The 21,948-nt window shown below is 47.0% G+C and overlaps 35 non-coding genes across 35 annotated transcripts; 13 read left to right on the top strand and 22 right to left on the bottom strand.

Moving 5' to 3' along the window:
- Nucleotides 1–936: 936 nt before the first annotated feature.
- trnaa-ugc (transfer RNA alanine (anticodon UGC)) lies at nucleotides 937–1,008 on the top strand. The gene has a single exon. It is a non-coding gene; the product is annotated as a tRNA-Ala (tRNA).
- Nucleotides 1,009–1,533: 525 nt separating this feature from the next.
- On the bottom strand, nucleotides 1,534–1,606 carry trnaf-gaa (transfer RNA phenylalanine (anticodon GAA)). The gene has a single exon. It is a non-coding gene; the product is annotated as a tRNA-Phe (tRNA).
- Nucleotides 1,607–2,694: 1,088 nt separating this feature from the next.
- Nucleotides 2,695–2,766, top strand: trnaa-ugc (transfer RNA alanine (anticodon UGC)). The gene has a single exon. It is a non-coding gene; the product is annotated as a tRNA-Ala (tRNA).
- Nucleotides 2,767–2,914: 148 nt separating this feature from the next.
- Nucleotides 2,915–2,987, bottom strand: trnar-ccu (transfer RNA arginine (anticodon CCU)). Its single transcript has one exon. It is a non-coding gene; the product is annotated as a tRNA-Arg (tRNA).
- Nucleotides 2,988–3,289: 302 nt separating this feature from the next.
- Nucleotides 3,290–3,362, bottom strand: trnaf-gaa (transfer RNA phenylalanine (anticodon GAA)). Its single transcript has one exon. It is a non-coding gene; the product is annotated as a tRNA-Phe (tRNA).
- A 1,088-nt stretch (nucleotides 3,363–4,450) lies between these two features.
- trnaa-ugc (transfer RNA alanine (anticodon UGC)) lies at nucleotides 4,451–4,522 on the top strand. The gene has a single exon. It is a non-coding gene; the product is annotated as a tRNA-Ala (tRNA).
- Nucleotides 4,523–4,671: 149 nt separating this feature from the next.
- trnar-ccu (transfer RNA arginine (anticodon CCU)) lies at nucleotides 4,672–4,744 on the bottom strand. The gene has a single exon. It is a non-coding gene; the product is annotated as a tRNA-Arg (tRNA).
- A 286-nt stretch (nucleotides 4,745–5,030) lies between these two features.
- Nucleotides 5,031–5,103, bottom strand: trnaf-gaa (transfer RNA phenylalanine (anticodon GAA)). Its single transcript has one exon. It is a non-coding gene; the product is annotated as a tRNA-Phe (tRNA).
- A 980-nt stretch (nucleotides 5,104–6,083) lies between these two features.
- trnaa-cgc (transfer RNA alanine (anticodon CGC)) lies at nucleotides 6,084–6,155 on the top strand. The gene has a single exon. It is a non-coding gene; the product is annotated as a tRNA-Ala (tRNA).
- Nucleotides 6,156–6,660: 505 nt separating this feature from the next.
- trnaf-gaa (transfer RNA phenylalanine (anticodon GAA)) lies at nucleotides 6,661–6,733 on the bottom strand. The gene has a single exon. It is a non-coding gene; the product is annotated as a tRNA-Phe (tRNA).
- A 980-nt stretch (nucleotides 6,734–7,713) lies between these two features.
- Nucleotides 7,714–7,785, top strand: trnaa-ugc (transfer RNA alanine (anticodon UGC)). Its single transcript has one exon. It is a non-coding gene; the product is annotated as a tRNA-Ala (tRNA).
- A 150-nt stretch (nucleotides 7,786–7,935) lies between these two features.
- On the bottom strand, nucleotides 7,936–8,008 carry trnar-ccu (transfer RNA arginine (anticodon CCU)). The gene has a single exon. It is a non-coding gene; the product is annotated as a tRNA-Arg (tRNA).
- A 288-nt stretch (nucleotides 8,009–8,296) lies between these two features.
- trnaf-gaa (transfer RNA phenylalanine (anticodon GAA)) lies at nucleotides 8,297–8,369 on the bottom strand. The gene has a single exon. It is a non-coding gene; the product is annotated as a tRNA-Phe (tRNA).
- Nucleotides 8,370–9,673: 1,304 nt separating this feature from the next.
- trnaa-cgc (transfer RNA alanine (anticodon CGC)) lies at nucleotides 9,674–9,745 on the top strand. The gene has a single exon. It is a non-coding gene; the product is annotated as a tRNA-Ala (tRNA).
- Nucleotides 9,746–9,894: 149 nt separating this feature from the next.
- Nucleotides 9,895–9,967, bottom strand: trnar-ccu (transfer RNA arginine (anticodon CCU)). The gene has a single exon. It is a non-coding gene; the product is annotated as a tRNA-Arg (tRNA).
- Nucleotides 9,968–10,251: 284 nt separating this feature from the next.
- On the bottom strand, nucleotides 10,252–10,324 carry trnaf-gaa (transfer RNA phenylalanine (anticodon GAA)). The gene has a single exon. It is a non-coding gene; the product is annotated as a tRNA-Phe (tRNA).
- Nucleotides 10,325–11,412: 1,088 nt separating this feature from the next.
- On the top strand, nucleotides 11,413–11,484 carry trnaa-ugc (transfer RNA alanine (anticodon UGC)). The gene has a single exon. It is a non-coding gene; the product is annotated as a tRNA-Ala (tRNA).
- Nucleotides 11,485–11,633: 149 nt separating this feature from the next.
- trnar-ccu (transfer RNA arginine (anticodon CCU)) lies at nucleotides 11,634–11,706 on the bottom strand. Its single transcript has one exon. It is a non-coding gene; the product is annotated as a tRNA-Arg (tRNA).
- Nucleotides 11,707–11,993: 287 nt separating this feature from the next.
- Nucleotides 11,994–12,066, bottom strand: trnaf-gaa (transfer RNA phenylalanine (anticodon GAA)). Its single transcript has one exon. It is a non-coding gene; the product is annotated as a tRNA-Phe (tRNA).
- An 872-nt stretch (nucleotides 12,067–12,938) lies between these two features.
- Nucleotides 12,939–13,010, top strand: trnaa-ugc (transfer RNA alanine (anticodon UGC)). The gene has a single exon. It is a non-coding gene; the product is annotated as a tRNA-Ala (tRNA).
- Nucleotides 13,011–13,159: 149 nt separating this feature from the next.
- On the bottom strand, nucleotides 13,160–13,232 carry trnar-ccu (transfer RNA arginine (anticodon CCU)). Its single transcript has one exon. It is a non-coding gene; the product is annotated as a tRNA-Arg (tRNA).
- Nucleotides 13,233–13,520: 288 nt separating this feature from the next.
- Nucleotides 13,521–13,593, bottom strand: trnaf-gaa (transfer RNA phenylalanine (anticodon GAA)). Its single transcript has one exon. It is a non-coding gene; the product is annotated as a tRNA-Phe (tRNA).
- Nucleotides 13,594–14,573: 980 nt separating this feature from the next.
- On the top strand, nucleotides 14,574–14,645 carry trnaa-cgc (transfer RNA alanine (anticodon CGC)). Its single transcript has one exon. It is a non-coding gene; the product is annotated as a tRNA-Ala (tRNA).
- A 149-nt stretch (nucleotides 14,646–14,794) lies between these two features.
- trnar-ccu (transfer RNA arginine (anticodon CCU)) lies at nucleotides 14,795–14,867 on the bottom strand. Its single transcript has one exon. It is a non-coding gene; the product is annotated as a tRNA-Arg (tRNA).
- A 288-nt stretch (nucleotides 14,868–15,155) lies between these two features.
- trnaf-gaa (transfer RNA phenylalanine (anticodon GAA)) lies at nucleotides 15,156–15,228 on the bottom strand. The gene has a single exon. It is a non-coding gene; the product is annotated as a tRNA-Phe (tRNA).
- A 1,088-nt stretch (nucleotides 15,229–16,316) lies between these two features.
- Nucleotides 16,317–16,388, top strand: trnaa-ugc (transfer RNA alanine (anticodon UGC)). The gene has a single exon. It is a non-coding gene; the product is annotated as a tRNA-Ala (tRNA).
- A 148-nt stretch (nucleotides 16,389–16,536) lies between these two features.
- Nucleotides 16,537–16,609, bottom strand: trnar-ccu (transfer RNA arginine (anticodon CCU)). The gene has a single exon. It is a non-coding gene; the product is annotated as a tRNA-Arg (tRNA).
- Nucleotides 16,610–16,895: 286 nt separating this feature from the next.
- trnaf-gaa (transfer RNA phenylalanine (anticodon GAA)) lies at nucleotides 16,896–16,968 on the bottom strand. The gene has a single exon. It is a non-coding gene; the product is annotated as a tRNA-Phe (tRNA).
- Nucleotides 16,969–18,056: 1,088 nt separating this feature from the next.
- trnaa-ugc (transfer RNA alanine (anticodon UGC)) lies at nucleotides 18,057–18,128 on the top strand. The gene has a single exon. It is a non-coding gene; the product is annotated as a tRNA-Ala (tRNA).
- Nucleotides 18,129–18,633: 505 nt separating this feature from the next.
- trnaf-gaa (transfer RNA phenylalanine (anticodon GAA)) lies at nucleotides 18,634–18,706 on the bottom strand. Its single transcript has one exon. It is a non-coding gene; the product is annotated as a tRNA-Phe (tRNA).
- Nucleotides 18,707–19,578: 872 nt separating this feature from the next.
- Nucleotides 19,579–19,650, top strand: trnaa-ugc (transfer RNA alanine (anticodon UGC)). The gene has a single exon. It is a non-coding gene; the product is annotated as a tRNA-Ala (tRNA).
- A 509-nt stretch (nucleotides 19,651–20,159) lies between these two features.
- Nucleotides 20,160–20,232, bottom strand: trnaf-gaa (transfer RNA phenylalanine (anticodon GAA)). Its single transcript has one exon. It is a non-coding gene; the product is annotated as a tRNA-Phe (tRNA).
- An 872-nt stretch (nucleotides 20,233–21,104) lies between these two features.
- On the top strand, nucleotides 21,105–21,176 carry trnaa-ugc (transfer RNA alanine (anticodon UGC)). The gene has a single exon. It is a non-coding gene; the product is annotated as a tRNA-Ala (tRNA).
- Nucleotides 21,177–21,325: 149 nt separating this feature from the next.
- trnar-ccu (transfer RNA arginine (anticodon CCU)) lies at nucleotides 21,326–21,398 on the bottom strand. The gene has a single exon. It is a non-coding gene; the product is annotated as a tRNA-Arg (tRNA).
- Nucleotides 21,399–21,688: 290 nt separating this feature from the next.
- trnaf-gaa (transfer RNA phenylalanine (anticodon GAA)) lies at nucleotides 21,689–21,761 on the bottom strand. Its single transcript has one exon. It is a non-coding gene; the product is annotated as a tRNA-Phe (tRNA).
- Between the last annotated feature and the right edge of the window lie 187 nt (nucleotides 21,762–21,948).

Genomic DNA, 21,948 nt, shown 5'->3' with positions numbered 1-21,948 from the left:
GTCGGGATTGACTCCATTTAAACACAGCCGCACAAGTCAGGATGGCTGAGTGGTCTGAGGCGCTGCTTTCAGCTCGCAGTCTTCACTGGATGCTTGGGATGGAATCCCACTTCTGCCAAGGGATCTTTTACCACCCAGGAACACACTCACACCTGTTCTGCCGACAAGGACAACACGAGTTGAGGACTGTGCTGACATGGAGCTGACAATCAATGTTGCAAGAAACACATCAATGCACATGTATTTAGTCTTTGATTAATTGACTTCAACATGTCATTCTTTAGTCCCTGTACCCTCAAAGCAACACTCAGCATAGTAGAGGCTGTAGCTCGGCGTTAGTGCGTGTAACTTCTATGTATCACACCTGGCCCTGACAGTGTGATTTTTGGCAACAGGCGGTCTATGACTTGATCCCGAGAAGTGAAAATGACGCACCCATGTGCGTCGCTGCAATGTCGTCTTCTCCTTCACTATTCACAGTGGATGCGCTCTCACGCTGTTTCTGGGAGAAACTGTTGCTTGCGTTACGTGTCATCCATTGTCCAGCGCACTGTAGCTTCTTTCTCCTTCTCCTTGCCCATGTCATCCACATATTGTACCGTTGGGCAACGCTAGGAACAGCGTCGTAGCAAGCTTTGAGACTCAAGGAACGACAGTGCAACTCTTTTCTTTCTGTGTTGCATTGTTTACTTGTTGGTGTTGTGTGCCGTTGGGCGACGCTAGGAACAGCGTCGTAGCATGCTTTGAGACTCAAGGAACGACAGTGCAACTCTTTTCGTTCTGTGTTGCATTGTTTACTTGTTGGTGTTGTGTGCCGTTGGGCAACGCTAGGAACAGCGTCGTAGCATGCTTTGAGACTCAAGGAATGACAGTGCAACTCTTTTCTTTCTGTGTTGCATTGTTTGTTTGCTGTTGAAGGAAACACATGCAGGTGGTGGGGATGTAGCTCAGTGGTAGAGCGCATGCTTTGCATGTATGAGGTCCCGAGATCAATCCTCGGCATCTCCAGGATATCTTTTAATGTCTATGTTTCCCGGTTCAATCGGCTCAATTCCCAACTTTCCCAGATGCAATTCGTGAATAGGATATGAGCAGAAGGAAAAAACGACAAGAACCCACAGAGAATTACCAATTGTGTGCAGAAACAAGGCAGACATCACCCCAGATGGGACTCGAACCCACAATCCCTGGCTTAAAGGCCAGTGCCTTATCCATTAGGCCACTGGGGCTCAGTCAGGTAGCTTCTGAACATGAAAAAAAAAAAAAAAAAAAAAAAAAAAAAAAAAAAAGCACGAAACAGTGCAATGAAGTGAATAGTTACAGGAATTGTCCCATTGCACGAGTCATTGCACAGCCTGCAGTGTAAAGTGAACAAGGAGCCTGTCGTTGATTTCGCCTAGAGTTGTATTTGCAAAAGGGATTTGAATCAATTACCTTTGAATCGGAGCACAGTGCACTCTAGCTGCAAAATAGAAACGCACACGTGTGCAGTACATGGGCTCTTTGTGCTTTCTGAACATACTCCTCGTGAAATGCCGAAACCCGGGATTGAACCAGGGACCTTTAGATCTTCAGTCTAACGCTCTCCCAACTGAGTTATTTCGGCCAAATACAACCACATCCATTGTGATATCCACTGTTTTCGATTACGTCGGGATTGACTCCATTTAAACACAGCCGCACAAGTCAGGATGGCTGAGTGGTCTGAGGCGCTGCTTTCAGCTCGCAGTCTTTACTGGATGCTTGGGATGGAATCCCACTTCTGCCAAGGGATCTTTTACCACCCAGGAACACACTCACACCTGTTCTGCCGACAAGGACAACACGAGTTGAGGACTGTGCTGACATGGAGCTGACAATCAATGTTGCAAGAAACACATCAATGCACCTGTATTTAGTCTTTGATTAATTGACTTCAACATGTCATTCTTTAGTCCCTGTACCCTCGAAGCAACACTCAGCATAGTAGAGGCTGTAGCTCGGCGTTAGTGCGTGTAACTTCTATGTATCACACCTGGCCCTGACAGTGTGATTTTTGGCAACAGGCGGTCTATGACTTGATCCCGAGAAGTGAAAATGACGCACCCATGTGCGTCGCTGCAATGTCGTCTTCTCCTTCACTATTCACAGTGGATGCGCTCACACGCTGTTTCTGGGAGAAACTGTTGCTTGCGTTACGTGTCATCCATTGTCCAGCGCACTGTAGCTTCTTTCTCCTTCTCCTTGCCCATGTCATCCACATATTGTACCGTTGGGCAACGCTAGGAACAGCGTCGTAGCATGCTTTGAGACTCAAGGAACGACAGTGCAACTCTTTTCTTTCTGTGTTGCATTGTTTACATGTTGGTGTTGTGTGCCGTTGGGCAACGCTAGGAACAGCGTCGTAGCATGCTTTGAGACTCAAGGAACGACAGTGCAACTCTTTTCTTTCTGTGTTGCATTGTTTACTTGTTGGTGTTGTGTGCCATTGGGTTACGCTAGGAACAGCGTCGTAGCATGCTTTGAGACTCAAGGAATGACAGTGCAACTCTTTTCTTTCTGTGTTGCATTGTTTACTTGTTGGTGTTGTGTGCCGTTGGGCAACGCTAGGAACAGCGTCGTAGCATGCTTTGAGACTCAAGGAATGACAGTGCAACTCTTTTCTTTCTGTGTTGCATTGTTTGTTTGCTGTTGAAGGAAACACATGCTGGTGGTGGGGATGTAGCTCAGTGGTAGAGCGCATGCTTTGCATGTATGAGGTCCCGAGATCAATCCTCGGCATCTCCAGGATATCTTTTAATGTCTATGTTTCACGATCAATCGGCGCAGTTCCCAACTTTCCCAGATGCAATTCGTGAATAGGATATGAGCAGAAGGAAAAAACGACAAGAGCCCACAGAGAATTACCAATTGTGTTCAGAAACAAGGCAGGCATCACCCCAGATGTGACTCGAACCCACAATCCCTGGCTTAGGAGGCCAGTGCCTTATCCATTAGGCCACTGGGGCTCAGTCAGGTAGCTTCTGAACATGAAAAAAAAAAAAAAAAAAAAAAAAAAAAAAAAAAGCACGAAACAGTGCAATGAAGTGAATAGTTACAGGAATTGTCCCGTTGCAGGAGTCATTGCACAGCCTGCAGTGTAAAGTGAACAAGGAGCCTGTCGTTGATTTCGCCTAGAGTTGTATTTGCAAAAGGGCTTTGAATCAATTACCTTTGAATCGGAGCACAGTGCACTCTAGCTGCAAAATAGAAACGCACACGTGTGCAGTACATGGGCTCTTTGTGCTTTCTGAACATACTCCTCGTGAAATGCCGAAACCCGGGATTGATCCAGGGACCTTTAGATCTTCAGTCTAACGCTCTCCCAACTGAGCTATTTCGGCCAAATACAACCACATCCATTGTGATATCCACTGTTTTCGATTACGTCGGGATTGACTCCATTTAAACACAGCCGCACAAGTCAGGATGGCTGAGTGGTCTGAGGCGCTGCTTTCAGCTCGCAGTCTTCACTGGATGCTTGGGATGGAATCCCACTTCTGCCAAGGGATCTTTTACCACCCAGGAACACACTCACACCTGTTCTGCCGACAAGGACAACACGAGTTGAGGACTGTGCTGACATGGAGCTGACAATCAATGTTGCAAGAAACACATCAATGCACATGTATTTAGTCTTTGATTAATTGACTTCAACATGTCATTCTTTAGTCCCTGTACCCTCGAAGCAACACTCAGCATAGTAGAGGCTGTAGCTCGGCGTTAGTGCGTGTAACTTCTATGTATCACACCTGGCCCTGACAGTGTGATTTTTGGCAACAGGCGGTCTATGACTTGATCCCGAGAAGTGAAAATGACGCACCCATGTGCGTCGCTGCAATGTCGTCTTCTCCTTCACTATTCACAGTGGATGCGCTCACACGCTGTTTCTGGGAGAAACTGTTGCTTGCGTTACGTGTCATCCATTGTCCAGCGCACTGTAGCTTCTTTCTCCTTCTCCTTGCCCATGTCATCCACATATTGTACCGTTGGGCAACGCTAGGAACAGCGTCGTAGCATGCTTTGAGACTCAAGGATCGACAGTGCAACTCCTTTCTTTCTGTGTTGCATTGTTTACTTGTTGGTGTTGTGTGCCGTTGGGCAACGCTAGGAACAGCGTCGTAGCATGCTTTGAGACTCAAGGAACGACAGTGCAACTCTTTTCGTTCTGTGTTGCATTGTTTACTTGTTGGTGTTGTGTGCCGTTGGGCAACGCTAGGAACAGCGTCGTAGCATGCTTTGAGACTCAAGGAACGACAGTGCAACTCTTTTCTTTCTGTGTTGCATTGTTTACTTGTTGGTGTTGTGTGCCGTTGGGCAACGCTAGGAACAGCGTCGTAGCATGCTTTGAGACTCAAGGAATGACAGTGCAACTCTTTTCTTTCTGTGTTGCATTGTTTGTTTGCTGTTGAAGGAAACACATGCAGGTGGTGGGGATGTAGCTCAGTGGTAGAGCGCATGCTTTGCATGTATGAGGTCCCGAGATCAATCCTCAGCATCTCCAGGATATCTTTTAATGTCTATGTTTCCCGGTTCAATCGGCGCAGTTCCCAACTTTCCCAGATGCAATTCGTGAATAGGATATGAGCAGAAGGAAAAAACGACAAGAGCCCACAGAGAATTACCAATTGTGTTCAGAAACAAGGCAGGCATCACCCCAGATGGGACTTGAACCCACAATCCCTGGCTTAGGAGGCCAGTGCCTTATCCATTAGGCCACTGGGGCTCAGTCAGGTATTTTCTGAACATGAAAAAAAAAAAAAAAAAAGCACGAAACAGTGCAATGAAGTGAATAGTTACAGGAATTGTCCCGTTGCAGGAGTCATTGCACAGCCTGCAGTGTAAAGTGAACAAGGAGCCTGTCGTTGATTTCGCCTAGAGTTGTATTTGCAAAAGGGCTTTGAATCAATTACCTTTGAATCGGAGCACAGTGCACTCTAGCTGCAAAATAGAAACGCACACGTGTGCAGTACATGGGCTCTTTGTGCTTTCTGAACATACTCCTCGTGAAATGCCGAAACCCGGGATTGAACCAGGGACCTTTAGATCTTCAGTCTAACGCTCTCCCAACTGAGCTATTTCGGCCAAATACAACCACATCCATTGTGATATCCACTGTTTTCGATTACGTCGGGATTGACTCCATTTAAACACAGCCGCACAAGTCAGGATGGCTGAGTGGTCTGAGGCGCTGCTTTCAGCTCGCAGTCTTCACTGGATGCTTGGGATGGAATCCCACTTCTGCCAAGGGATCTTTTACCACCCAGGAACACACTCACACCTGTTCTGCCGACAAGGACAACACGAGTTGAGGACTGTGCTGACATGGAGCTGACAATCAATGTTGCAAGAAACACATCAATGCACATGTATTTAGTCTTTGATTAATTGACTTCAACATGTCATTCTTTAGTCCCTGTACCCTCGAAGCAACACTCAGCATAGTAGAGGCTGTAGCTCGGCGTTAGTGCGTGTAACTTCTATGTATCACACCTGGCCCTGACAGTGTGATTTTTGGCAACAGGCGGTCTATGACTTGATCCCGAGAAGTGAAAATGACGCACCCATGTGCGTCGCTGCAATGTCGTCTTCTCCTTCACTATTCACAGTGGATGCGCTCACACGCTGTTTCTGGGAGAAACTGTTGCTTGCGTTACGTGTCATCCATTGTCCAGCGCACTGTAGCTTCTTTCTCCTTCTCCTTGCCCATGTCATCCACATATTGTACCGTTGGGCAACGCTAGGAACAGCGTCGTAGCATGCTTTGAGACTCAAGGAACGACAGTGCAACTCCTTTCTTTCTGTGTTGCATTGTTTACTTGTTGGTGTTGTGTGCCGTTGGGCAACGCTAGGAACAGCGTCGTAGCATGCTTTGAGACTCAAGGAACGACAGTGCTACTCTTTTCTTTCTGTGTTGCATTGTTTACTTGTTGGTGTTGTGTGCCGTTGGGCAACGCTAGGAACAGCGTCGTAGCATGCTTTGAGACTCAAGGAATGACAGTGCAACTCTTTTCTTTCTGTGTTGCATTGTTTGTTTGCTGTAGAAGGAAACACATGCAGGTGGTGGGGATGTAGCTCAGTGGTAGAGCGCATGCTTCGCATGTATGAGGTCCCGTGATCAATCCTCGGCATCTCCAGGATATCTTTTAATGTCTATGTTTCCCGGTTCAATCGGCGCAGTTCCCAACTTTCCCAGATGCAATTCGTGAATAGGATATGAGCAGAAGGAAAAAACGACAAGAACCCACAGAGAATTACCAATTGTGTGCAGAAACAAGGCAGACATCACCCCAGATGGGACTCGAACCCACAATCCCTGGCTTAAAGGCCAGTGCCTTATCCATTAGGCCACTGGGGCTCAGTCAGGTAGTTTCTGAACATGAAAAAAAAAAAAAAAAGCACGAAACAGTGCAATGAAGTGAATAGTTACAGGAATTGTCCCGTTGCAGGAGTCATTGCACAGCCTGCAGTGTAAAGTGAACAAGGAGCCTGTCGTTGATTTCGCCTAGAGTTGTATTTGCAAAAGGGCTTTGAATCAATTACCTTTGAATCGGAGCACAGTGCACTCTAGCTGCAAAATAGAAACGCACACGTGTGCAGTACATGGGCTCTTTGTGCTTTCTGAACATACTCCTCGTGAAATGCCGAAACCCGGGATTGAACCAGGGACCTTTAGATCTTCAGTCTAACGCTCTCCCAACTGAGCTATTTCGGCCAAATACAACCACATCCATTGTGATATCCACTGTTTTCGATTACGTCGGGATTGACTCCATTTAAACACAGCCGCACAAGTCAGGATGGCTGAGTGGTCTGAGGCGCTGCTTTCAGCTCGCAGTCTTCACTGGATGCTTGGGATGGAATCCCACTTCTGCCAAGGGATCTTTTACCACCCAGGAACACACTCACACCTGTTCTGCCGACAAGGACAACACGAGTTGAGGACTGTGCTGACATGGAGCTGACAATCAATGTTGCAAGAAACACATCAATGCACATGTATTTAGTCTTTGATTAATTGACTTCAACATGTCATTCTTTAGTCCCTGTACCCTCGAAGCAACACTCAGCATAGTAGAGGCTGTAGCTCGGCGTTAGTGCGTGTAACTTCTATGTATCACACCTGGCCCTGACAGTGTGATTTTTGGCAACAGGCGGTCTATGACTTGATCCCGAGAAGTGAAAATGACGCACCCATGTGCGTCGCTGCAATGTCGTCTTCTCCTTCACTATTCACAGTGGATGCGCTCTCACGCTGTTTCTGGGAGAAACTGTTGCTTGCGTTACGTGTCATCCATTGTCCAGCGCACTGTAGCTTCTTTCTCCTTCTCCTTGCCCATGTCATCCACATATTGTACCGTTGGGCAACGCTAGGAACAGCGTCGTAGCATGCTTTGAGACTCAAGGAACGACAGTGCAACTCTTTTCGTTCTGTGTTGCATTGTTTACTTGTTGGTGTTGTGTGCCGTTGGGCAACGCTAGGAACAGCGTCGTAGCATGCTTTGAGACTCAAGGAACGACAGTGCAACTCTTTTCTTTCTGTGTTGCATTGTTTACTTGTTGGTGTTGTGTGCCGTTGGGCAACGCTAGGAACAGCGTCGTAGCATGCTTTGAGACTCAAGGAATGACAGTGCAACTCTTTTCTTTCTGTGTTGCATTGTTTGTTTGCTGTTGAAGGAAACACATGCAGGTGGTGGGGATGTAGCTCAGTGGTAGAGCGCATGCTTTGCATGTATGAGGTCCCGACATCAATCCTCGGCATCTCCAGGATATCTTTTAATGTCTATGTTTCCCGGTTCAATCGGCTCAATTCCCAAGTTTCCCAGATGCAATTCGTGAATAGGATATGAGCAGAAGGAAAAAAACGACAAGAGCCCACAGAGAATTACCAATTGTGTGCAGAAACAAGGCAGGCATCACCCCAGATGGGACTCGAACCCACAATCCCTGGCTTAGGAGGCCAGTGCCTTATCCATTAGGCCACTGGGGCTCAGTCAGGTAGTTTCTGAACATGAAAAAAAAAAAAAAAAAAATGCACGAAACAGTGCAATGAAGTGAATAGTTACAGGAATTGTCCCGTTGCAGGAGTCATTGCACAGCCTGCAGTGTAAAGTGAACAAGGAGCCTGTCGTTGATTTCGCCTAGAGTTGTATTTGCAAAAGGGCTTTGAATCAATTACCTTTGAATCGGAGCACAGTGCACTCTAGCTGCAAAATAGAAACGCACACGTGTGCAGTACATGGGCTCTTTGTGCTTTCTGAACATACTCCTCGTGAAATGCCGAAACCCGGGATTGAACCAGGGACCTTTAGATCTTCAGTCTAACGCTCTCCCAACTGAGCTATTTCGGCCAAATACAACCACATCCATTGAGATATCCACTGTTTTCGATTACGTCGGGATTGACTCCATTTAAACACAGCCGCACAAGTCAGGATGGCTGAGTGGTCTGAGGCGCTGCTTTCAGCTCGCAGTCTTCACTGGATGCTTGGGATGGAATCCCACTTCTGCCAAGGGATCTTTTACCACCCAGGAACACACTCACACCTGTTCTGCCGACAAGGACAACACGAGTTGAGGACTGTGCTGACATGGAGCTGACAATCAATGTTGCAAGAAACACATCAATGCACATGTATTTAGTCTTTGATTAATTGACTTCAACATGTCATTCTTTAGTCCCTGTACCCTCGAAGCAACACTCAGCATAGTAGAGGCTGTAGCTCGGCGTTAGTGCGTGTAACTTCTATGTATCACACCTGGCCCTGACAGTGTGATTTTTGGCAACAGGCGGTCTATGACTTGATCCCGAGAAGTGAAAATGACGCACCCATGTGCGTCGCTGCAGTGTCGTCTTCTCCTTCACTATTCACAGTGGATGCGCTCTCACGCTGTTTCTGGGAGAAACTGTTGCTTGCGTTACGTGTCATCCATTGTCCAGCGCACAGTAGCTTCTTTCTCCTTCTCCTTGCCCATGTCATCCACATATTGTACCGTTGGGCAACGCTAGGAACAGCGTCGTAGCATGCTTTGAGACTCAAGGAACGACAGTGCAACTCTTTTCTTTCTGTGTTGCATTGTTTACCTGTTGGTGTTGTGTGCCGTAGGGCAACGCTAGGAACAGCGTCGTAGCATGCTTTGAGACTCAAGGAACGACAGTGCAACTCTTTTCTTTCTGTGTTGCATTGTTTACTTGTTGGTGTTGTGTGCCGTTGGGCAACGCTAGGAACAGCGTCGTAGCATGCTTTGAGACTCAAGGAACGACAGTGCAACTCTTTTCTTTCTGTGTTGCATTGTTTACTTGTTGGTGTTGTGTGCCGTTGGGCAACGCTAGGAACAGCGTCGTAGCATGCTTTGAGACTCAAGGAACGACAGTGCAACTCTTTTCTTTCTGTGTTGCATTGTTTACTTGTTGGTGTTGTGTGCCGTTGGGCAACGCTAGGAACAGCGTCGTAGCATGCTTTGAGACTCAAGGAACGACAGTGCAACTCTTTTCTTTCTGTGTTGCATTGTTTACTTGTTGGTGTTGTGTGCCATTGGGTTACGCTAGGAACAGCGTCGTAGCATGCTTTGAGACTCAAGGAATGACAGTGCAACTCTTTTCTTTCTGTGTTGCATTGTTTGTTTGCTGTAGAAGGAAACACATGCAGGTGGTGGGGATGTAGCTCAGTGGTAGAGCGCATGCTTCGCATGTATGAGGTCCCGAGATCAATCCTCGGCATCTCCAGGATATCTTTTAATGTCTATGTTTCCCGGTTCAATCGGCGCAGTTCCCAACTTTCCCAGATGCAATTCGTGAATAGGATATGAGCAGAAGGAAAAAACGACAAGAGCCCACAGAGAATTACCAATTGTGTTCAGAAACAAGGCAGGCATCACCCCAGATGGGACTCGAACCCACAATCCCTGGCTTAGGAGGCCAGTGCCTTATCCATTAGGCCACTGGGGCTCAGTCAGGTAGTTTCTGAACATGAAAAAAAAAAAAAAAAGCACGAAACAGTGCAATGAAGTGAATAGTTACAGGAATTGTCCCGTTGCAGGAGTCATTGCACAGCCTGCAGTGTAAAGTGAACAAGGAGCCTGTCATTGATTTCGCCTAGAGTTGTATTTGCAAAAGGGCTTTGAATCAATTACCTTTGAATCGGAGCACAGTGCACTCTAGCTGCAAAATAGAAACGCACACGTGTGCAGTACATGGGCTCTTTGTGCTTTCTGAACATACTCGTCGTGAAATGCCGAAACCCGGGATTGAACCAGGGACCTTTAGATCTTCAGTCTAACGCTCTCCCAACTGAGCTATTTCGGCCAAATACAACCACATCCATTGTGATATCCACTGTTTTCGATTACGTCGGGATTGACTCCATTTAAACACAGCCGCACAAGTCAGGATGGCTGAGTGGTCTGAGGCGCTGCTTTCAGCTCGCAGTCTTCACTGGATGCTTGGGATGGAATCCCACTTCTGCCAAGGGATCTTTTACCACCCAGGAACACACTCACACCTGTTCTGCCGACAAGGACAACACGAGTTGAGGACTGTGCTGACATGGAGCTGACAATCAATGTTGCAAGAAACACATCAATGCACATGTATTTAGTCTTTGATTAATTGACTTCAACATGTCATTCTTTAGTCCCTGTACCCTCGAAGCAACACTCAGCATAGTAGAGGCTGTAGCTCGGCGTTAGTGCGTGTAACTTCTATGTATCACACCTGGCCCTGACAGTGTGATTTTTGGCAACAGGCGGTCTATGACTTGATCCCGAGAAGTGAAAATGACGCACCCATGTGCGTCGCTGCAATGTCGTCTTCTCCTTCACTATTCACAGTGGATGCGCTCTCACGCTGTTTCTGGGAGAAACTGTTGCTTGCGTTACGTGTCATCCATTGTCCAGCGCACAGTAGCTTCTTTCTCCTTCTCCTTGCCCATGTCATCCACATATTGTACCGTTGGGCAACGCTAGGAACAGCGTCGTAGCATGCTTTGAGACTCAAGGAACGACAGTGCAACTCTTTTCTTTCTGTGTTGCATTGTTTACTTGTTGGTGTTGTGTGCCGTTGGGCAACGCTAGGAACAGCGTCGTAGCATGCTTTGAGACTCAAGGAATGACAGTGCAACTCTTTTCTTTCTGTGTTGCATTGTTTACTTGTTGGTGTTGTGTGCCGTTGGGCAACGCTAGGAACAGCGTCGTAGCATGCTTTGAGACTCAAGGAATGACAGTGCAACTCTTTTCTTTCTGTGTTGCATTGTTTACTTGTTGGTGTTGTGTGCCATTGGGTTACGCTAGGAACAGCGTCGTAGCATGCTTTGAGACTCAAGGAATGACAGTGCAACTCTTTTCTTTCTGTGTTGCATTGTTTGTTTGCTGTTGAAGGAAACACATGCTGGTGGTGGGGATGTAGCTCAGTGGTAGAGCGCATGCTTTGCATGTATGAGGTCCCGAGATCAATCCTCGGCATCTCCAGGATATCTTTTAATGTCTATGTTTCCCGGTTCAATCGGCGCAGTTCCCAACTTTCCCAGATGCAATTCGTGAATAGGATATGAGCAGAAGGAAAAAACGACAGGAGCCCACAGAGAATTACCAATTGTGTTCAGAAACAAGGCAGGCATCACCCCAGATGGGACTCGAACCCACAATCCCTGGCTTAGGAGGCCAGTGCCTTATCAATTAGGCCACTGGGGCTCAGTCAGGTAGTTTCTGAACATGAAAAAAAAAAAAAAAAAAAGCACGAAACAGTGCAATGAAGTGAATAGTTACAGGAATTGTCCCGTTGCAGGAGTCATTGCACAGCCTGCAGTGTAAAGTGAACAAGGAGCCTGTCGTTGATTTCGCCTAGAGTTGTATTTGCAAAAGGGCTTTGAATCAATTACCTTTGAATCGGAGCACAGTGCACTCTAGCTGCAAAATAGAAACGCACACGTGTGCAGTACATGGGCTCTTTGTGCTTTCTGAACATACTCCTCGTGAAATGCCGAAACCCGGGATTGATCCAGGGACCTTTAGATCTTCAGTCTAACGCTCTCCCAACTGAGCTATTTCGGCCAAATACAACCACATCCATTGTGATATCCACTGTTTTCGATTACGTCGGGATTGACTCCATTTAAACACAGCCGCACAAGTCAGGATGGCTGAGTGGTCTGAGGCGCTGCTTTCAGCTCGCAGTCTTCACTGGATGCTTGGGATGGAATCCCACTTCTGCCAAGGGATCTTTTACCACCCAGGAACACACTCACACCTGTTCTGCCGACAAGGACAACACGAGTTGAGGACTGTGCTGACATGGAGCTGACAATCAATGTTGCAAGAAACACATCAATGCACATGTATTTAGTCTTTGATTAATTGACTTCAACATGTCATTCTTTAGTCCCTGTACCCTCGAAGCAACACTCAGCATAGTAGAGGCTGTAGCTCGGCGTTAGTGCGTGTAACTTCTATGTATCACACCTGGCCCTGACAGTGTGATTTTTGGCAACAGGCGGTCTATGACTTGATCCCGAGAAGTGAAAATGACGCACCCATGTGCGTCGCTGCAATGTCGTCTTCTCCTTCACTATTCACAGTGGATGCGCTCACACGCTGTTTCTGGGAGAAACTGTTGCTTGCGTTACGTGTCATCCATTGTCCAGCGCACTGTAGCTTCTTTCTCCTTCTCCTTGCCCATGTCATCCACATATTGTACCGTTGGGCAACGCTAGGAACAGCGTCGTAGCATGCTTTGAGACTCAAGGAACGACAGTGCAACTCTTTTCTTTCTGTGTTGCATTGTTTACTTGTTGGTGTTGTGTGCCGTTGGGCAACGCTAGGAACAGCGTCGTAGCATGCTTTGAGACTCAAGGAACGACAGTGCAACTCTTTTCTTTCTGTGTTGCATTGTTTGTTTGCTGTTGAAGGAAACACATGCTGGTGGTGGGGATGTAGCTCAGTGGTAGAGCGCATGCTTTGCATGTATGAGGTCCCGAGATCAATCCTCGGCATCTCCAGGATATCTTTTAATGTCTTTGTTTCCCGGTTCAATCGGCGCAGTTCCCAACTTTCCCAGATGCAATTCGTGAATAGGATATGAGCAGAAGGAAAAAACGACAAGAGCCCACAGAGAATTACCAATTGTGTTCAGAAACAAGGCAGGCATCACCCCAGATGGGACTCGAACCCACAATCCCTGGCTTAGGAGGCCAGTGCCTTATCCATTAGGCCACTGGGGCTCAGTCAGGTAGTTTCTGAACATGAAAAAAAAAAAAAAAAAAATGCACGAAACAGTGCAATGAAGTGAATAGTTACAGGAATTGTCCCGTTGCAGGAGTCATTGCACAGCCTGCAGTGTAAAGTGAACAAGGAGCCTGTCGTTGATTTCGCCTAGAGTTGTATTTGCAAAAGGGCTTTGAATCAATTACCTTTGAATCGGAGCACAGTGCACTCTAGCTGCAAAATAGAAACGCACACGTGTGCAGTACATGGGCTCTTTGTGCTTTCTGAACATACTCCTCGTGAAATGCCGAAACCCGGGATTGAACCAGGGACCTTTAGATCTTCAGTCTAACGCTCTCCCAACTGAGCTATTTCGGCCAAATACAACCACATCCATTGTGATATCCACTGTTTTCGATTACGTCGGGATTGACTCCATTTAAACACAGCCGCACAAGTCAGGATGGCTGAGTGGTCTGAGGCGCTGCTTTCAGCTCGCAGTCTTCACTGGATGCTTGGGATGGAATCCCACTTCTGCCAAGGGATATTTTACCACCCAGGAACACACTCACACCTGTTCTGCCGACAAGGACAACACGAGTTGAGGACTGTGCTGACATGGAGCTGACAATCAATGTTGCAAGAAACACATCAATGCACATGTATTTAGTCTTTGATTAATTGACTTCAACATGTCATTCTTTAGTCCCTGTACCCTCGAAGCAACACTCAGCATAGTAGAGGCTGTAGCTCGGCGTTAGTGCGTGTAACTTCTATGTATCACACCTGGCCCTGACAGTGTGATTTTTGGCAACAGGCGGTCTATGACTTGATCCCGAGAAGTGAAAATGACGCACCCATGTGCGTCGCTGCAATGTCGTCTTCTCCTTCACTATTCACAGTGGATGCTCTCACACGCTGTTTCTGGGAGAAACTGTTCCTTGCGTTACGTGTCATCCATTGTCCAGCGCACAGTAGCTTCTTTCTCCTTCTCCTTGCCCATGTCATCCACATATTGTACCGTTGGGCAACGCTAGGAACAGCGTCGTAGCATGCTTTGAGACTCAAGGAACGACAGTGCAACTCTTTTCTTTCTGTGTTGCATTGTTTACTTGTTGGTGTTGTGTGCCGTTGGGCAACGCTAGGAACAGCGTCGTAGCATGCTTTGAGACTCAAGGAACGACAGTGCAACTCTTTTCTTTCTGTGTTGCATTGTTTACTTGTTGGTGTTGTGTGCCGTTGGGCAACGCTAGGAACAGCGTCGTAGCATGCTTTCAGACTCAAGGAATGACAGTGCAACTCTTTTCTTTCTGTGTTGCATTGTTTGTTTGCTGTAGAAGGAAACACATGCAGGTGGTGGGGATGTAGCTCAGTGGTAGAGCGCATGCTTCGCATGTATGAGGTCCCGAGATCAATCCTCGGCATCTCCAGGATATCTTTTAATGTCTATGTTTCCCGGTTCAATCGGCGCAGTTCCCAACTTTCCCAGATGCAATTCGTGAATAGGATATGAGCAGAAGGAAAAAACGACAAGAGCCCACAGAGAATTACCAATTGTGTTCAGAAACAAGGCAGGCATCACCCCAGATGGGACTCGAACCCACAATCCCTGGCTTAGGAGGCCAGTGCCTTATCCATTAGGCCACTGGGGCTCAGTCAGGTAGTTTCTGAACATGAAAAAAAAAAAAAAAAAAATGCACGAAACAGTGCAATGAAGTGAATAGTTACAGGAATTGTCCCGTTGCAGGAGTCATTGCACAGCCTGCAGTGTAAAGTGAACAAGGAGCCTGTCGTTGATTTCGCCTAGAGTTGTATTTGCAAAAGGGCTTTGAATCAATTACCTTTGAATCGGAGCACAGTGCACTCTAGCTGCAAAATAGAAACGCACACGTGTGCAGTACATGGGCTCTTTGTGCTTTCTGAACATACTCGTCGTGAAATGCCGAAACCCGGGATTGAACCAGGGACCTTTAGATCTTCAGTCTAACGCTCTCCCAACTGAGCTATTTCGGCCAAATACAACCACATCCATTGTGATATCCACTGTTTTCGATTACGTCGGGATTGACTCCATTTAAACACAGCCGCACAAGTCAGGATGGCTGAGTGGTCTGAGGCGCTGCTTTCAGCTCGCAGTCTTCACTGGATGCTTGGGATGGAATCCCACTTCTGCCAAGGGATCTTTTACCACCCAGGAACACACTCACACCTGTTCTGCCGACAAGGACAACACGAGTTGAGGACTGTGCTGACATGGAGCTGACAATCAATGTTGCAAGAAACACATCAATGCACATGTATTTAGTCTTTGATTAATTGACTTCAACATGTCATTCTTTAGTCCCTGTACCCTCGAAGCAACACTCAGCATAGTAGAGGCTGTAGCTCGGCGTTAGTGCGTGTAACTTCTATGTATCACACCTGGCCCTGACAGTGTGATTTTTGGCAACAGGCGGTCTATGACTTGATCCCGAGAAGTGAAAATGACGCACCCATGTGCGTCGCTGCAATGTCGTCTTCTCCTTCACTATTCACAGTGGATGCGCTCTCACGCTGTTTCTGGGAGAAACTGTTGCTTGCGTTACGTGTCATCCATTGTCCAGCGCACTGTAGCTTCTTTCTCCTTCTCCTTGCCCATGTCATCCACATATTGTACCGTTGGGCAACGCTAGGAACAGCGTCGTAGCATGCTTTGAGACTCAAGGAACGACAGTGCAACTCTTTTCTTTCTGTGTTGCATTGTTTACATGTTGGTGTTGTGTGCCGTTGGGCAACGCTAGGAACAGCGTCGTAGCATGCTTTGAGACTCAAGGAACGACAGTGCAACTCTTTTCTTTCTGTGTTGCATTGTTTACTTGTTGGTGTTGTGTGCCATTGGGTTACGCTAGGAACAGCGTCGTAGCATGCTTTGAGACTCAAGGAATGACAGTGCAACTCTTTTCTTTCTGTGTTGCATTGTTTACTTGTTGGTGTTGTGTGCCGTTGGGCAACGCTAGGAACAGCGTCGTAGCATGCTTTGAGACTCAAGGAATGACAGTGCAACTCTTTTCTTTCTGTGTTGCATTGTTTGTTTGCTGTTGAAGGAAACACATGCTGGTGGTGGGGATGTAGCTCAGTGGTAGAGCGCATGCTTTGCATGTATGAGGTCCCGAGATCAATCCTCGGCATCTCCAGGATATCTTTTAATGTCTATGTTTCACGATCAATCGGCGCAGTTCCCAACTTTCCCAGATGCAATTCGTGAATAGGATATGAGCAGAAGGAAAAAACGACAAGAGCCCACAGAGAATTACCAATTGTGTTCAGAAACAAGGCAGGCATCACCCCAGATGTGACTCGAACCCACAATCCCTGGCTTAGGAGGCCAGTGCCTTATCCATTAGGCCACTGGGGCTCAGTCAGGTAGTTTCTGAACATGAAAAAAAAAAAAAAAAAAGCACGAAACAGTGCAATGAAGTGAATAGTTACAGGAATTGTCCCGTTGCAGGAGTCATTGCACAGCCTGCAGTGTAAAGTGAACAAGGAGCCTGTCGTTGATTTCGCCTAGAGTTGTATTTGCAAAAGGGCTTTGAATCAATTACCTTTGAATCGGAGCACAGTGCACTCTAGCTGCAAAATAGAAACGCACACGTGTGCAGTACATGGGCTCTTTGTGCTTTCTGAACATACTCCTCGTGAAATGCCGAAACCCGGGATTGAACCAGGGACCTTTAGATCTTCAGTCTAACGCTCTCCCAACTGAGCTATTTCGGCCAAATACAACCACATCCATTGAGATATCCACTGTTTTCGATTACGTCGGGATTGACTCCATTTAAACACAGCCGCACAAGTCAGGATGGCTGAGTGGTCTGAGGCGCTGCTTTCAGCTCGCAGTCTTCACTGGATGCTTGGGATGGAATCCCACTTCTGCCAAGGGATCTTTTACCACCCAGGAACACACTCACACCTGTTCTGCCGACAAGGACAACACGAGTTGAGGACTGTGCTGACATGGAGCTGACAATCAATGTTGCAAGAAACACATCAATGCACATGTATTTAGTCTTTGATTAATTGACTTCAACATGTCATTCTTTAGTCCCTGTACCCTCAAAGCAACACTCAGCATAGTAGAGGCTGTAGCTCGGCGTTAGTGCGTGTAACTTCTATGTATCACACCTGGCCCTGACAGTGTGATTTTTGGCAACAGGCGGTCTATGACTTGATCCCGAGAAGTGAAAATGACGCACCCATGTGCGTCGCTGCAATGTCGTCTTCTCCTTCACTATTCACAGTGGATGCGCTCTCACGCTGTTTCTGGGAGAAACTGTTGCTTGCGTTACGTGTCATCCATTGTCCAGCGCACTGTAGCTTCTTTCTCCTTCTCCTTGCCCATGTCATCCACATATTGTACCGTTGGGCAACGCTAGGAACAGCGTCGTAGCATGCTTTGAGACTCAAGGAACGACAGTGCAACTCTTTTCTTTCTGTGTTGCATTGTTTACTTGTTGGTGTTGTGTGCCGTTGGGCGACGCTAGGAACAGCGTCGTAGCATGCTTTGAGACTCAAGGAACGACAGTGCAACTCTTTTCGTTCTGTGTTGCATTGTTTACTTGTTGGTGTTGTGTGCCGTTGGGCAACGCTAGGAACAGCGTCGTAGCATGCTTTGAGACTCAAGGAATGACAGTGCAACTCTTTTCTTTCTGTGTTGCATTGTTTACTTGTTGGTGTTGTGTGCCATTGGGTTACGCTAGGAACAGCGTCGTAGCATGCTTTGAGACTCAAGGAATGACAGTGCAACTCTTTTCTTTCTGTGTTGCATTGTTTGTTTGCTGTTGAAGGAAACACATGCAGGTGGTGGGGATGTAGCTCAGTGGTAGAGCGCATGCTTTGCATGTATGAGGTCCCGAGATCAATCCTCGGCATCTCCAGGATATCTTTTAATGTCTATGTTTCCCGGTTCAATCGGCTCAATTCCCAACTTTCCCAGATGCAATTCGTGAATAGGATATGAGCAGAAGGAAAAAACGACAAGAACCCACAGAGAATTACCAATTGTGTGCAGAAACAAGGCAGACATCACCCCAGATGGGACTCGAACCCACAATCCCTGGCTTAAAGGCCAGTGCCTTATCCATTAGGCCACTGGGGCTCAGTCAGGTAGCTTCTGAACATGAAAAAAAAAAAAAAAAGCACGAAACAGTGCAATGAAGTGAATAGTTACAGGAATTGTCCCGTTGCAGGAGTCATTGCACAGCCTGCAGTGTAAAGTGAACAAGGAGCCTGTCGTTGATTTCGCCTAGAGTTGTATTTGCAAAAGGGCTTTGAATCAATTACCTTTGAATCGGAGCACAGTGCACTCTAGCTGCAAAATAGAAACGCACACGTGTGCAGTACATGGGCTCTTTGTGCTTTCTGAACATACTCCTCGTGAAATGCCGAAACCCGGGATTGAACCAGGGACCTTTAGATCTTCAGTCTAACACTCTCCCAACTGAGCTATTTCGGCCAAATACAACCACATCCATTGAGATATCCACTGTTTTCGATTACGTCGGGATTGACTCCATTTAAACACAGCCGCACAAGTCAGGATGGCTGAGTGGTCTGAGGCGCTGCTTTCAGCTCGCAGTCTTCACTGGATGCTTGGGATGGAATCCCACTTCTGCCAAGGGATCTTTTACCACCCAGGAACACACTCACACCTGTTCTGCCGACAAGGACAACACGAGTTGAGGACTGTGCTGACATGGAGCTGACAATCAATGTTGCAAGAAACACATCAATGCACATGTATTTAGTCTTTGATTAATTGACTTCAACATGTCATTCTTTAGTCCCTGTACCCTCGAAGCAACACTCAGCATAGTAGAGGCTGTAGCTCGGCGTTAGTGCGTGTAACTTCTATGTATCACACCTGGCCCTGACAGTGTGATTTTTGGCAACAGGCGGTCTATGACTTGATCCCGAGAAGTGAAAATGACGCACCCATGTGCGTCGCTGCAATGTCGTCTTCTCCTTCACTATTCACAGTGGATGCGCTCACACGCTGTTTCTGGGAGAAACTGTTGCTTGCGTTACGTGTCATCCATTGTCCAGCGCACTGTAGCTTCTTTCTCCTTCTCCTTGCCCATGTCATCCACATATTGTACCGTTGGGCAACGCTAGGAACAGCGTCGTAGCATGCTTTGAGACTCAAGGAACGACAGTGCAACTCTTTTCTTTCTGTGTTGCATTGTTTACTTGTTGGTGTTGTGTGCCGTTGGGCAACGCTAGGAACAGCGTCGTAGCATGCTTTGAGACTCAAGGAATGACAGTGCAACTCTTTTCTTTCTGTGTTGCATTGTTTGTTTGCTGTTGAAGGAAACACATGCAGGTGGTGGGGATGTAGCTCAGTGGTAGAGCGCATGCTTTGCATGTATGAGGTCCCGAGATCAATCCTCAGCATCTCCAGGATATCTTTTAATGTCTATGTTTCCCGGTTCAATCGGCGCAGTTCCCAACTTTCCCAGATGCAATTCGTGAATAGGATATGAGCAGAAGGAAAAAACGACAAGAGCCCACAGAGAATTACCAATTGTGTTCAGAAACAAGGCAGGCATCACCCAAGATGGGACTTCAACCCACAATCCCTGGCTTAGGAGGCCAGTGCCTTATCCATTAGGCCACTGGGGCTCAGTCAGGTAGTTTCTGAACATGAAAAAAAAAAAAAAAAAATGCACGAAACAGTGCAATGAAGTGAATAGTTACAGGAATTGTCCCGTTGCAGGAGTCATTGCACAGCCTGCAGTGTAAAGTGAACAAGGAGCCTGTCGTTGATTTCGCCTAGAGTTGTATTTGCAAAAGGGCTTTGAATCAATTACCTTTGAATCGGAGCACAGTGCACTCTAGCTGCAAAATAGAAACGCACACGTGTGCAGTACATGGGCTCTTTGTGCTTTCTGAACATACTCCTCGTGAAATGCCGAAACCCGGGATTGAACCAGGGACCTTTAGATCTTCAGTCTAACGCTCTCCCAACTGAGCTATTTCGGCCAAATACAACCACATCCATTGTGATATCCACTGTTTTCGATTACGTCGGGATTGACTCCATTTAAACACAGCCGCACAAGTCAGGATGGCTGAGTGGTCTGAGGCGCTGCTTTCAGCTCGCAGTCTTCACTGGATGCTTGGGATGGAATCCCACTTCTGCCAAGGGATCTTTTACCACCCAGGAACACACTCACACCTGTTCTGCCGACAAGGACAACACGAGTTGAGGACTGTGCTGACATGGAGCTGACAATCAATGTTGCAAGAAACACATCAATGCACATGTATTTAGTCTTTGATTAATTGACTTCAACATGTCATTCTTTAGTCCCTGTACCCTCGAAGCAACACTCAGCATAGTAGAGGCTGTAGCTCGGCGTTAGTGCGTGTAACTTCTATGTATCACACCTGGCCCTGACAGTGTGATTTTTGGCACCAGGCGGTCTATGACTTGATCCCGAGAAGTGAAAATGACGCACCCATGTGCGTCGCTGCAATGTCGTCTTCTCCTTCACTATTCACAGTGGATGCGCTCACACGCTGTTTCTGGGAGAAACTGTTGCTTGCGTTACGTGTCATCCATTGTCCAGCGCACTGTAGCTTCTTTCTCCTTCTCCTTGCCCATGTCATCCACATATTGTACCGTTGGGCAACGCTAGGAACAGCGTCGTAGCATGCTTTGAGACTCAAGGAACGACAGTGCAACTCTTTTCTTTCTGTGTTGCATTGTTTACATGTTGGTGTTGTGTGCCGTTGGGCAACGCTAGGAACAGCGTCGTAGCATGCTTTGAGACTCAAGGAACGACAGTGCAACTCTTTTCTTTCTGTGTTGCATTGTTTGTTTGCTGTTGAAGGAAACACATGCTGGTGGTGGGGATGTAGCTCAGTGGTAGAGCGCATGCTTTGCATGTATGAGGTCCCGAGATCAATCCTCGGCATCTCCAGGATATCTTTTAATGTCTATGTTTCCCGGTTCAATCGGCGCAGTTCCCAAGTTTCCCAGATGCAATTCGTGAATAGGATATGAGCAGAAGGAAAAAACGACAAGAGCCCACAGAGAATTACCAATTGTGTTCAGAAACAAGGCAGGCATCACCCCAGATGGGACTCGAACCCACAATCCCTGGCTTAGGAGGCCAGTGCCTTATCCATTAGGCCACTGGGGCTCAGTCAGGTAGTTTCTGAACATGAAAAAAAAAAAAAAAAAAAAATGCACGAAACAGTGCAATGAAGTGAATAGTTACAGGAATTGTCCCGTTGCAGGAGTCATTGCACAGCCTGCAGTGTAAAGTGAACAAGGAGCCTGTCGTTGATTTCGCCTAGAGTTGTATTTGCAAAAGGGCTTTGAATCAATTACCTTTGAATCGGAGCACAGTGCACTCTAGCTGCAAAATAGAAACGCACACGTGTGCAGTACATGGGCTCTTTGTGCTTTCTGAACATACTCCTCGTGAAATGCCGAAACCCGGGATTGAACCAGGGACCTTTAGATCTTCAGTCTAACGCTCTCCCAACTGAGCTATTTCGGCCAAATACAACCACATCCATTGTGATATCCACTGTTTTCGATTACGTCGGGATTGACTCCATTTAAACACAGCCGCACAAGTCAGGATGGCTGAGTGGTCTGAGGCGCTGCTTTCAGCTCGCAGTCTTCACTGGATGCTTGGGATGGAATCCCACTTCTGCCAAGGGATCTTTTACCACCCAGGAACA

The sequence above is a fragment of the Amia ocellicauda genome, chromosome 14 (genome assembly GCF_036373705.1).
Source record: "Amia ocellicauda isolate fAmiCal2 chromosome 14, fAmiCal2.hap1, whole genome shotgun sequence".
Lineage (NCBI taxonomy): Eukaryota > Metazoa > Chordata > Actinopteri > Amiiformes > Amiidae > Amia > Amia ocellicauda.
This window is presented reverse-complemented; position numbering and strand designations above follow the sequence as displayed.